General features: G+C 31.6%; 1 long non-coding RNA gene across 2 annotated transcripts; it reads right to left on the reverse strand.

Annotated features, from left to right (window-relative positions):
* Window positions 1-4,280: 4,280 nt before the first annotated feature.
* On the reverse strand, window positions 4,281-10,724 carry LOC111635582. Of its 2 annotated transcripts, XR_002758403.1 has the most exons (4): window positions 10,608-10,724; window positions 7,768-7,836; window positions 5,106-5,195; window positions 4,281-4,374 (listed from the first exon to the last, which is right to left on the reverse strand). It is a non-coding gene; the product is annotated as an uncharacterized LOC111635582 (long non-coding RNA). The 2 variants fall into 2 exon arrangements; XR_002758402.1 differs by lacking the exon at window positions 4,281-4,374 and having other exon boundaries at window positions 5,012-5,195.
* Window positions 10,725-11,655: the final 931 nt, after the last annotated feature.

Consider the following 11,655-nt stretch of genomic DNA (forward strand, 5'->3'; position numbering starts at 1 on the left):
CGTAGCGTGGCGCTACGGACGGCGGGAAAGTAGTTCGGCTGCCCGATGACGTTTTACGTATTATAGGAGTTATTTTTACCGTTGTTTACGGATACTGCCACAATTTTTATAGGAATCATAACTATAGGAAACGGTTTTATAGGGGGATCTACTGTATACAAAATTGGTTTACATGTTATAATTGATTATTCTAGTTTTCCGTATAATTACGGGACTGAAAGATTCAAATTAAATTAAATACTATGATTAAAATTATCTATACGTAATTAGAATATTTCTAATACACGAATTATAAGAAAAAAAATATCCAAGAACGAGTTGTTTAACATTCCAGCCCAAGGACATTAAACTACAGTAATATATAGTCCTTGATTCCAGCCACATTAAAATATGTGTGTATGTGGCGCCATCTGTTATAATATTTTATTATTAAAGTATTTTTATATTTTTAAGTATTATAAAATGGAAAAAAGCTTAATTATGACGATAGAAATCGGTTTCACAAAAAAATCTAAATGCTAATAAATAATAGAATCGTTATTAAGTTCGACCCGACTGGAGATATACACGACTTCTATTATTTCCTCACCCTCCGGACATTTAATTAACAAAATTTAACAGCATTAATGCACCGAATAAGCAAATCTACCTGCAAAATTTCTGAAATTATCGGAAAAAAGTACACGAGTTATTAAGTTTTAAATAAGGTAATCAAAATCATGCTACCTCCCACACACTAGCATACCCAAATACTAACTTCTACACACAGAAAAATACTTCGAATTTATTTTTGCATTTGTGATAATGATGAAGCATTTGCTACACATTCAAATGCCTCAAGATGTGATAAATGACATCGATTATTGTCACTAATAAAACTTAATTTACATGTAAATCGGATCACATATTTTAAATGTTTGGTGATTGATAAATAATCAATACATCAAACAAAACAGACACTTTATTAAAGTATTTATTTAATGTTATAAATGCACTCCTACAATTATATATGACTACTTCCTAAACAGTTTTAATACATCGAATACTCACAAATGTTTTCAAGACGTACTAAAATACAGGTAACTCCCGTATAACACGGTTTGCAAAAAATTACCGTGTTATGCGAATCCGTGTTATGTGAATCAAGGAACTAGTACGAAAAAGAGGGTTAGGTTCCACAAATTAAAAAAACATGCTACTATATTTTTATATAAGTATGTAAAAATTTATTACATTTCATTTTGTACGAGGGTTTTACCCATTTCTCGAACCGTGTCAGAGTGAATCATTGCTATAAAAGTACCGTGTTATACGGGGGATGGTACCAATTCTCGAACCGTGTTAGAGTGAATCCGTGCTATAGAAGTGCCGTGTTATACGGGGGTTACCTGTATTTCAATTAAATTTGCATTATAAAAATAATAATATATGGTGATGTAAAAGTCAGTAAATTGTCCTTTCTACAGAAGAATTCAGAATAACATTGAGCATTCAGTGAAGTAACAACTTATTAAACGAGAAAACATGTAATTGTTTCTAATACTAAGTAATAAATTCAAATACATTTCAAATATGGCTTACTTAAAAGTGACAGTTTATAGCTCGTGATTAATTAAAAACATAAGCAATGCACATATAAATACATATAATGCTAAATTACAATTGAAAATACTGAAAATCTAGAAACATAAATCATACATTATAATATGTTTCATAACTATAAAATATAGAAGAAAAAACGTGTAGTTGCAGTGAATTAGAACAGAGAAGTTACTATAGAGTGCATCTTCTTTACATTCGAATTATAATATAGTCAGGTTTACACTAGCATAATATAGAGTTGCTATTTAATCTTCTACAATCCATCTGAAATGCATGGATTCATAGAATATGATTTAACGGTATGAGAATGTTCGTAACTCGAGCATATGTTGCGAACTGTGTGCTTATGTAAAATAAATCATGTGCTTCTATTTTTAAATATGTTAATACTTGTATCTGCATAGAAGAAGTCAGCATATTTAACAGAGAACGATAAACGTTTTTCTGATGTTATTGACGTAAACGTTACATTTCCAGAAGTAAACTGTTCGTTAGAAAATTGTGATAGAAGTCCCTTCATTTTATGTTTTTACTGTAAACAATTAATTATTCTTAAACATTGTATTTTTTTACATTTATATCAAATCATATAAAGTAAAAACTTCGAGTATAATCAATTTCTCGAAATTCATAGCCTAGCCACAACGCTACCAGTGCTATATATTTATAGAAATTATATTAGAAGATTTTAAAAATGTAATGTACCAAGAGCGGCTCACTCGAAAGATAATAGGAAAGATTATGTCCATATGTCCATAATAGGAAAGATGATGTCCAAGAGATGTCCACATGTCTATATTATAAACTTCAAGAGATGTCCATATGGACATCTCTTGAAGTTTATAATGCCTTTACCAGACTTGCTAAAAGTATCTCTAAAATAACACATCAAATAATATAACGCTAAAACTACATTCGCAATCTCATCAACTTGTCTACGATGTGTCTGAACGATAATATTTCAATTGAATGTCCGTGTTTCTGGACATGTTTCACATTTTCTGTGAAAATTTGTGTTCTTCACATTGATTCACCTTGTGCATTTGCCAACTATATACTTTATATCTTTAGAGAATAACATTTTCAACTCACAGGGAGTGTGATTGGAAATGAGGAGCAAATCACTAGTGCCAATCTTCGTCCAGTTATGTTTTGATCATTATTAACTGGTGTCTGTGAACCATCTTTCGGCAGTGTTGTCCTGATGAAAGTGGTCTGATTTCCTATGCGTCAATCATACTTGGCGTTCATTGTTTTTATCGCAGTGCCTTGGATGTACTGTACTAATGGAACTACCGTGAAATTGTACTCAAGAATAAGGCTACGTGCTATAGGTAAGTATTGTGCCTTATCGAATAATATCTACAGAGTTTGCATCCTGAAAGCAATACTACTGTATGTGATATACAACAAAGGTTCTGATCATCATAATCTGATTATGTGTGAACCATCTTTCAATGATGTTGTTCTAATGGAAGTGTTTGTAGAAAGAAAACTTCTACACATTTTCTCTACGTGGGATGATGTTCTTCTTCATGTGCCATACCCTGTGCGTTGATTGTTATAATATCTGTGTATTTAGTGCCTGGAAGTGCTGTACCAACGGTATCTTGTGATATCTCAGACGTGCATTCGAATCGTCCTGCGCTACAGAAGTGATGTGTTACGTATAATTTGCTGTTTAATAATACTCTACTCATGATACCCTGCTTAAGGTATGTGTTGTTGCCCAACTTCATTCCATCTTGAAGCAGCAAAAACATACGTCAATCCAAGTTCTAACTACTCAGGCTGAGAATTATGTTCTTGAGACCTGAAACAGTTATTTCCGTTCGCCTTCTTAATCTATAAGTACTCAATCACCAAGATATTTATTAATTAAATATATATTAATCACAAAAAATATTATTAAATATCAGAAGTAAATTTATATTATAATCACTCTATGTAAATGTTAATAGTTATATTGTGATCGTCCTATCAATGTCCCTCAACAATTTTATCTGTTTATTTTTATTTGTTTTATTTACCATTACTATAACTTAAAGTTATTTAATTTTCTCTACGAATATATATTGTACTTATTTTTATTGCTTATCTCCTGGTAATACTCCATGCGAAGCCAGGAATGTACTTGATAGTACATAGTATATAAAAATGAATGAATGAATAATAATAGGAAAATACGGGAATTCTTATTGTCTCCCTTTATCGGATAATATATATATTTTAATAAATGTAAATGTTGCATGAGAAGATCGTTCCTTTTAAGGTTTACAGGCTTCGAGAAGCTCGATTACTAAGGCTAGCTTATTGTAAAGTTGCTTATTGTTGTTAAGCAGCAAGCAAATTGTTCATAAATGTTTACAATTTACATTTTTTTTAGTCAGACTATCTTCTGTAATCATTAGTTCCATTAAAGATGTAAGCACGTACATAGAAAGGTTTATATCTCTAATCATATATTTAGGTCAATTTTCAGGTAAAAACATAAATAACGACTTAACCATGAATTAAGCTACAATATCCGTTACAATTACAAAAATTATACAAATTCTGTATGGTTAAATCAGTATAAGAATATAATTATGATTGAATGTCTCTTATTGAAGTCGTGTTGTTTCATTTATTCGTATTCATCAAGATTTAAATAATTGAAGAATTCTTTCCAGTTGTACCGTTAAGTGCAGTCGAAGTACATTTGGATTCCTTTTCCATTACACCACTCAAATCGAGTAAAGTATTAAAGATGGAATACAATGCGTTGTATGCCTGTTAAAATAGTAAAAAGTTTAATTTAATTATTAAAGCGTTTCCAGTAACAAAGTTCCATGATACAGTTGGCAAAACAAAGTAAGGCCCACTAGTGATCAATGGATAACATCACTAAATAATATCGTGGGTTCGATCGTAATTAACACATAGAGTTTTCTGAGGGATTTTCGCATGTCGAACGCCTAAACCGAGACTTTTGCTTAGACAGTCTTTTAATAAGGGTCTTCGTCTTGTCGGATCGCCCAAGTGTTGCTTAGCTTCATCTGGCGAATCCAAACAAACTGATACTATATTGTTTGAAAATTTTGTTAAGCGATATTCTGAATTAATATATATGTTATCTTGACAACAGTCAATATTATAATAAAGAAACATTATTTTTTAATTATTTAATATTTACATCTGTGGATTTTATGTCAAATATTTAAAAATTATCAATTAATTCTTTTCCTACATTTGCATTAATTTATGCTTTAACTAAGCATAATTAATGTGATTACGAAGGCAGCCACGCCTCGTATTGTACTTATTGTCGCAATTTCAGATCACTCTCCCTGCATTAACTTATGTCATGGCAGTGTAAATTACGTTCAGATCACTAGGTTATAAGTTGAAATCCTTTCAATCTTCCATTTGAGGTAACTACAAAGTGATTTTAAGCTACCTCAACACCCCCCTACGATTTAAGATTACTGTACTGTTTAAAAAATGTCATATATTGTACTAACCTTGATGAAAAAATCTTCTTTTATATAGAAGAAACCACCAAGAGATATGCCTAATGGAATTTTTCCAAATCGCTTCATGTAGCAATTCATCTGGAAATTAAATACAAATGAATACAAAAAAATAGCAAATGAAAATAGCAAGCGAAATCTTCATTAATCTGACTCTACTCGAGATACAAAATGCGATCTTCTTTATCTCGCCAACCCATCAATCTTTTCAATCACCATAATTTAATAGTACCAATCCATGTAACAAGTAAACTTTCCTGCCAAATATCAGAATTTTTCTACAGATAGCACACAAGTTATAAAGCTTCAAAAATGATGAATAAAATCGTGCCACCTACCCACAGACGCAATGAAATCTGTGTTGTATACATGTTACATATACAATGTGTTCTTCGAGTTAACAGTATTCTTTACTTGTTTTTCTCTATAATATACTGTAAAAATACTTTATCAGTGTGTTTATTGCATTTATGGACTGTCTGATATAGGTTATGAGACACCCAAACGCATTATTTCAACGCCAGAAAGAAGTAAAGTTGAGACTGGAACACCTTACGATGCTGGTTTGCACCACTGGTAACCACGGCGATAAAGTTCGTACAATTCTTGTCAAGTCTTCGCTAATTAGTACTACAAGAAAATAAAGGACAGTGAGTTTCAGTCTCTTCCAAGGCCCGTATCACTGTTGAAAATCGAAGTAAAAACAATTAACCCCTTTGTAGCAATAAAACAATGAATTTCAAGCTATGTTTATAGAATAGTTATAAATCTCACGCCTCGAGAACATGCTTTAAAATTATTGCTAGCATCACGCGGAACACCCTGTATAAGATGGGATTAGTTTTGAGATTACGCGTAATGGGTATTGTCAGTGTTAGAAACCCCAAAAGATGTTTTTAGCAGTTTCATAAGGCATTAAACACGAGATAGCACGCAGCCTAACTTAGCGCACAAGTAGCGAAACGGATAAAAGCACCGAATGCTGGTTTACCAACAGGTTGGCGTTGTAACGGTTTACAAATCGTTATCACGTGAGTAGTGGTGAAAACCAGGCCCAACATATTTGAGGCAGACCATTTACAAAAGTTTCTCCAAGATGTATGCCCAGATTTGAATCCAGATCGCTCATAGTAGTAAAAATCATTAGTGGTCGAGTGAGAAAAACCACAGAATAGTGGTAGTTAATCGTGGATTCGGACCTCGCCAACGTGCTGGCCATGTGGAGTCTTTCGAATTTCTTCGCGTTTTTAACACTAAAATAGGGACCAAATTCCTATTAATATCATTCCGAGAGGCTTCCTTCTGTAGCAGATTACTCACGTTTTCCGTTGGTACAAACATACAAAGCGGTTCGAAATATAACTGTTAATATTACTTTTGTACATCTTAATCGCTACTAAAAATTAACTATAAAAAATTAAAAGCTAAGAGAAGCTAAATAAAAAACCCAAAACGCGTATCAATGAATAAAAAATGTAATAAACGCCTTGTGTCCTATCGTTTGCCTACCGTTGTGCTAAATAAATAAGTAAAAAGCTATATATTTATATATTATTTCATACTGTTAAACTAAAAAAAAAAAATTCATCTTTTAAAGTTGGACTTATTGAGGGTACCAAAAAGCTTCATTATCAATATAAAAATTATCAGAAAATGAAACACTACAAAATTTTAATGAGAAACACAATAATCAAAGTCAACTTTACCTTCAGTTTAAATTCCAATGGCAAATCGGCAGGAGAAAGTCTGTAGATAGACGCAAAGTTGTCGTACAACTGAAATAAAAAATAATTTACCATATAATTATTTTTTCATATTAGTCCACCTGTGGCCAAGTGAATAANAATAAATATATTGAAAAATATAAAAACAATAAAAAATTATACTTCAGAAGTTAATTTAGTATCAAAAACGTAAAATATTTGAGTAGCCCAAAACATAGCCAAAGATTGCAGCGTCACAGCACTGGCGAAAATTTCAATTTGCTGAATGGAATTCTTTCGGATAATTGACTTTTGGATAATCGACGCTCTACAGTATATAACCCATTCAACGGGTATCCGTCTGTCTGTCCTGTAACCGTTTGATAACGGAGACTAGAGGCGCCCCTTTCGTGTGTCATATTTCAAACATTCAAATTAACAATTTTAATTCTTATTTAAATTAACAATATGAATTATTATTATTCATTTGGCCAATAAGCTATTATTTGGTCAATATAACAAAATAAATAATTCAGTATATATGTAATAGGAATTTATTATTTCAGGGGCTTATATCTCGCGAAGGGCCGCGAGTAGGAATATGGTTCCTTTGCCTTTATTGTTCGCACAGGGGGCTACAGTTTGAGGGGCTCGCCACCTCTTCATCTAATCTTACCATTGAAACTTTAACAGAGCTGTAGAGCATATTAATAGGAACAAAAAAGTCAAAGGAACCGTGCTTCATGGAAATTTGAAAAACAACGCCCACTAGGGGGCGTCGCGGGCTACTATTATGTATATATTATTTCATACTGTTGAACTAAAAAAATACATCTTTTTGTGTTGCACTTATTGAAGGTACGAAAAATTAATATCATCAATATAAAAATTATTAGAAAATAAAACACTACCCAATTTTAACGAACAATAATAATCAAAGTTTATTTTACCTTCAGTTTAAATTCCAATGGCAAATCGGCAGGAGAAAGTCTGTAGATGAATGCAAAGTCGTCGTACAACTGAAATAAAAAATAATTTACCATATAATTATTTTTTCATATTAAGCCCACCTATGGCCAAGTGGATAAAAATCACCAAACAACGTAGATTCACGCCTGTCCAATCAAAGACGACGTGCAGTTTCCCGAAATTTCTTCACGTGATTAATCTTTGCGTTCAGTAGTTTTTTCCACTCGGCACAGGTGGGCCTAAGGCATGGCATTTAAAGACAATTCAAGTATTTTATGTTATATAATTTCAAACTTACCAATGATGTGAAATGTGATAATACCCAACAGCACGAAAGTACTGCTAATAGAACAACAGGAAATCTAATTACAAAATAGATCTTTATATCTGAAAGCATTTTTACAAATATGGTAATGTACATGATGATACAGCATATATGCATGAAGAAGGCATACATTAATGGTAAAAGATCTTTGTACTTCTCATTAACTTGTTTAAGAACTTGCCAAATTTCGAATTGCTTTTCAAAAAATCTTTGTAATTTATACTTTAAAGATAAATCATTTATCTTCATTCCTTCAAATTCTTCGGATAATTTGATCAATCTGCTTAAAATAAATATTCCAGCATACGCAGAGAGAAAAATTAAAACCGAAATTTGTCCAAATATGTAAAAATTTGCCAATGTATAATACATAGTGCATACGAATCCTTCTGTCATGTTTCTACCTTGTCTTCTTAATTCGCCAAAGTTAATCACACCTGTGACAAAGGTGCAACATATAAAAAGAAAAAGTAGCCCGAAAATGCCGCAAAATACAAGAATTTTCATTCGTCGTACCAATTTATATTTATTCTTGTAGCTGGTTTTCACAATATGAAGAGATATTTTCTTTCTTTTCAAAATACTAAACTGTATTGCTGCGTAGGTTGTAACTATAATCAATACTACAGTCCATAGGCATGAGAACTCTTTGAAATATAAATAGATTCGTATACAGTAAACGTCGATATTGGGCAAATTAATTGTGTAACTCAGACACACAAACCATAAGAATGCTTCGACCAGATTACAATATACATTGAAAATTTTTTCAGGAATAACAGCTCTATCTTCTGCCATACAGCGACACGGATCCACCGGATCCAGTCCGAAAACTCTGACCATACTAAAAGCAGGACGAACAAGGAACCCAAGACATCTATATCGCTGATCAGCAGAATACATACTTGACAAGGCAGAAATTTGAATTTTAAATATATAATAAGATATGACCCAGCGACACGGATCCACCGGATCCAGTCCGAAAACTCTGACCATACTAAAAGCAGGACGAACAAGGAACCCAAGACATCTATATCGCTGATCAGCAGAATACATACTTGACAAGGCAGAAATTTGAATTTTAAATATATAATAAAAAATGATTCTCTGAATGCAGACTTCGTACGAATGTATGTCGGTTAAATAATTAGAATACTCAAAATCGAATTTGACAACGAGCGGCCGAGTGGTTAAAACCACTGAACATTGCCAGATGGTCGTGGGTTCGCACCTGATCAACGGCGCGGGCGTTTTTTTTCTGGAATTTTCACATGTCAAACATGAACTTAACTGCCAAATTTTCATAGAAATCCCTTTAAGGGATAGCGTTTTTTCTTAGGTTCTGGATCTATTGTATTGCTTTATTCTATCATACCACTGTATACAAATTGAAATTATATAAACAAGACAACTGAGTATAGAATAAAGTCGCGTGCTTTCGTAACACAACTTGTATTAATTTAAGAGGAATATCTGATGTCAATATTGGAAATGTACCTGGTGGTTTAAGTACTATAATTTTTGATATTGTTTCATTGGTAAACATTTGACGATTTATATAATATAATATAAACGTATTATTATTTTCCGATGCGACATTGGATAAGTAATAACTGATTGAATTATATTATATATATATATATAATAAAACTTATTCTATTTTATGATTTTATTTGTTTATTATATTATACAAAGTATTATAAATATAGTATATTAAATTTGAATTATATAACATTAAAAGTTATACATTTGGCTGTAATTAGACTCGAGACACTACTAAAATTCTGAAATCAAATATGGAAAGTTTAGGCCAAAGAAGCCGATTAATATATACGAAATTCCGGTGTGGAACGGAAATGATGTGATTGTTTTAACAATAAAAAATGATTAAAAATTGCAGCCCATTGTGACGATTTCACAAGAAGTGACAAACCTTCTAGTGACAAAGCTAATATATTTTATTATCTTTAGTTATGGTAAACGAGAAAGTTCGCCAAGTTGTTACGTCTTATTTTGATTATTAAAAATAGCTGACATGTGCTGTTGCTTGACTTTCCCAGCAATCGTGCATCAGTTAAGAAAAGTCCGATAATTTTGAATTATACTAAAATATAAAATTTAAGTGATAACGTAATATTAGAATAAACAATTTATGAATTCTGATAAAAACTACCATAAAAACATTTAAATTTAAAGAAAGAACTTTACGACTAGTTCAAATTTACAATTGTGCGTTGCGTCATCTGTTACGAAATGTTACTAATTATAAGAAAGACCCCCCAAAAATGGCTTCATTTTGAGGATACAGATGATTTTTTGAAAATATTGTAAATGTCTGTGATGATTAAATTGTTTATTAAATCACAACCCACTCGAAATATGACACATGAACTGTCTTTTCCGTTTATCGCATTGAGTTCCATTCACCAAAATTGAGCAGCGTTAATGCCCCTTACTTACAGATTACTATTCCAAATTTCGTTCTTTAATTCTTACCTATCTTGACATATTAAAAGAAGAAATATGCGCCAGCAAACAAACACTAATCCATTGAATCCATACGTTTTCTGTACTTTCCTGAATCTTTTGTTTGAAATGCGATGTATCATTAAGATTTGCAAACTACCAATAAAAGTAATTTGATACGATCATACTATTTCTTGTTATCATATATTATAACAGCCGTAAAAGTAGAAGTATTACATATCCTTTCAGGACTCCAATTACTGTACGTATCAAATATAATTAGACACGTTACAAAAGATAATGGTATTTAAACTGAACGGTGTCATTATTGATTAATCGTGTATATGCGTATAAATTGCAGAGTAATCTGCGAAAGAGATCTGCAAATAGGTTTTTGTACGGAAGATTTTCTATTGTGTATGTGAAGTTGTCTCATATTTAGGCATTACGCAGGCGAGGAAACCCGAAAAACTTTACGTGGCCACCCGCTAATCATGCTCGAACCGCGACAAACAACCAGTTTTCAATGGTTAATTCAATTGGACACCGAACGGCCAAGCTATTGTCTTAATTATCATGTATTATTTAGAGAGAAATGATAATTTGAAGATACGAAAATGTATTATTTACTTAGTATTTTCGATTGTTATTTTTCTTGTGAGTTACAAATATAATTTTAGAGAGTTTTAAATTCAATTCTGTTCGTTCTCTGTAACTAGAATCTTATCATTATTGTTAAATAAACAATGTTATAGATTTATTCGATTGTCACGCACCTAACTGTGTAACATTCTCTTTATGTAACCCAGATTGAAATTTTACGATGCAATTTAACTGCAATTCTGAGAAAATCAATGTATTGGATAAATTGAATTTATAAAATATTACTTTACATTTGATATAAAATTTATAAATATATTTTTATTGCTATAAAAGTAGCTCTTACTGTTATAAATTTTATGTAAACGATTCGCTTTTCCATTAATTTTCTATGTTAATGATGTAACACTAATGAGTTTCTAGAATAAGCAAATTCCGGCTCTTTCAGCAAAGTTTTATTTATGTCATTAATTAATTC

Source organism: Centruroides sculpturatus, unplaced genomic scaffold, assembly GCF_000671375.1.
Source record: "Centruroides sculpturatus isolate CEXI.00-Female unplaced genomic scaffold, Cexi_2.0 scaffold872, whole genome shotgun sequence".
NCBI classification, from domain to species: domain Eukaryota; kingdom Metazoa; phylum Arthropoda; class Arachnida; order Scorpiones; family Buthidae; genus Centruroides; species Centruroides sculpturatus.